Below are 2560 nucleotides of genomic sequence, written 5' to 3' on the forward strand. Positions count from 1 at the left end.
GTTTGTGGTTTGTGGGTTTTTGCCTCACAAGTTACAATGGTATAGAAACATACACAATCAACTCTAAGCCTAGTATGGCTCCACCAAAGTCAAATGCATGTTATCACCAAATGTTAGAAATGCGTGATGTTTCGTATCTGAGGCAGTTTCTCGACTTTAGTCGGAGCAGGATTCATCTTTATCTTGAAAGCCTGAAACAATTGTGAGCTTAAAGTAGGTCAGAAGATTTCCACCCTTAAGGATAGTATCGAGTGAAGACCTTGCTCTGGAACTTAAGTACTCATAAGTACTTTAAAATTAATATCTAGGCAAGAGTTTACTGGTTTCCTAGCAGAACTAACGGCTTGCTGAACACCAGGTACAATTCCACAGGCTTGATACTTGGTGACATGCTGCCATTTCCTGTTGTAGATGTAGTTCAAGGGTGAACAGATGAACTATGCTGTATCGATGAAAACCCTTGGAAAAGGGAAACCTAAATGTGTATTTGCTCTAAACCCTGAGTAGCCCATAGGGTGTGCTCCCCTTCCTGCAGGGCAGGGCTTGGGGGTCAGAGCTGCGCATGCTGCCACCTTGTTGGGGAGCTGAGGGTATTCTGAACGGGAGCACGTTCTGAAGGGAGAGAGAGTTTTGCTTAATTAAAAGCATTTCCAGGAGTCACTTTTCTCTTGCAGTATAAACAGGGGTATGATTCTGGAAACTGGAATTCAGAATATACACACATTTTCTGAATATGTATTTAACTATTTTTTTAGTAGCTTAAAAGCTGTTGTGTTTATTGACTTCAATAGATTTTAAACTATTATTAGAGAAAGGTGGTGTTTCTCTCACAAATTTTTAAGACTTTGTGGATGCGATCTTATATATCTAGCAAAGACAAAATTGAAATGCTTTTGTAAGTAAAGATTTAGAGTGTAGCTCTACTTACAACCCAGAACTCTCCTGCACATTCTGGTTATACTGTATGCAGGCTAAGAAAGATGCAAACATTTTTGACAAATATAGATTCCATTTTTTAGACTTGTTTATGAACGAATGTCTTACCTCTATGGTAGTGGGTGTTACACTAAAGCACTGCTACGTTTTCCTGTAAGCCAGAACTTCCTATTCGCATAAATTCCATAAATTGAACCAAGAAGTGTATTCTAATCAGGGAAAAAAAAAAGCAATACTTAACATGGGAAGCCCAGAAGCTGTCTTTCACAGCTTCTTTATCTGGAGGTACTGTTTTTATCCAGATAATATTTTTAATGCTGATAAGCATTAGCTTGTAGGGAAGAAGTCCTTGGGTACTAGACGATTGCCTTTTGAGTAAAGATGTTTGTCTGTATCACCAGAGGGCTCTCGGAGCTAGCGGTTCGTTGGATTGCTTTTGAGGTGCAGAAAATCTCAAGCAACTAGTTTCATTGAATCCAGCGGGCTTGGGCGAAGCTCAGTACTTTCTCTAAAGGTGGCTGTCACAGCAGTATAAATAAAAAGAGAAACATAACTATGCTTTTGGGGCTCCATGCATGTATGCCTAGCGGGAGGAGTCCCCTAGGTAGGTCTTTGGCTGGTAGCCAGCAGTAGTAATCTGCTAGGAGCCCTTTTCTGTCGTGGACTTTTTTCCAGTTACTACGTGACTTACTGCTGTGTGGACTGGCAGACTTCCTGTCCATTCAGTACTTGTTCCTTATCTTCTAGGTTTCTCTAAAAAGTGTTGACTTTTGCCTAGTGCTGTCTGTCTTTTGTCTAATGTGTACATATTTTTTTTAAAAAGTGTTTTTAGAGCTTAGCAGCCAAAGACTTAGCTAGGGGACTCCTGCTGGTCATGTGCATGTAGAGCACGGACCCAAGAGTGGCTTCTCTGTGATGTACACCATCAGAGAACAGGAGTTACAGGTAACTTTTCTCATGTGTAGTTCCAAATGGTATTTATATTCTTTAAGGGAATCTTCAAATGTGTTCAGTAGACTTGCACTGAGTGGAAGTTGAGATTTTTTTGCTTGTGATTCTTAATGTTCTCAGGCACTGCTGATTTGATCTCTTTATTTGTGCTAGTACAGAGCAATTGAGCCCACATTTCAGTCAACTTATCTAGAAATATGTATACTGTTATTTTCATTTTTTTGCAGGTTTGCTCCTTATTTTCCTCCCTACTTCCTGAACTTTTCATGCTAATGGACTGACATTCAAATTATTTGTGAAATAGCATTTTGTAGATTAGATAACTAACGAAAGAATTTTTTTAAGACACTGGTTTTTTTCTGTTGTATCTTAGCTGCTTACTTTCAAATGCCACCTTAACTACTCCTGGTACCACATTTCACCTCGCAGAATAAGATTTGGGGCAGTATCAGAAATGTGCTTTTTATTAGTGATTCTCTTGGGGAGATATCGCATCTCTAGAGATCACGTAGTAGCTCAGTTAATAAAGCTCAAACACTCTTCAATCATGTGCTCAGTGAGTTAAAGTGCGATGCTTCATTAGGTAATAAGGACTCCAAAAATGCTGAACTCCAGAAAATAAATGGGATGAGCATGTTATAGCTTCCCTTCAACTCAGGGGTCATGCTACATA

Source organism: Pterocles gutturalis, unplaced genomic scaffold (genome assembly GCF_000699245.1).
Source record: "Pterocles gutturalis isolate BGI_N339 unplaced genomic scaffold, ASM69924v1 scaffold3451, whole genome shotgun sequence".
Lineage (NCBI taxonomy): Eukaryota > Metazoa > Chordata > Aves > Pterocliformes > Pteroclidae > Pterocles > Pterocles gutturalis.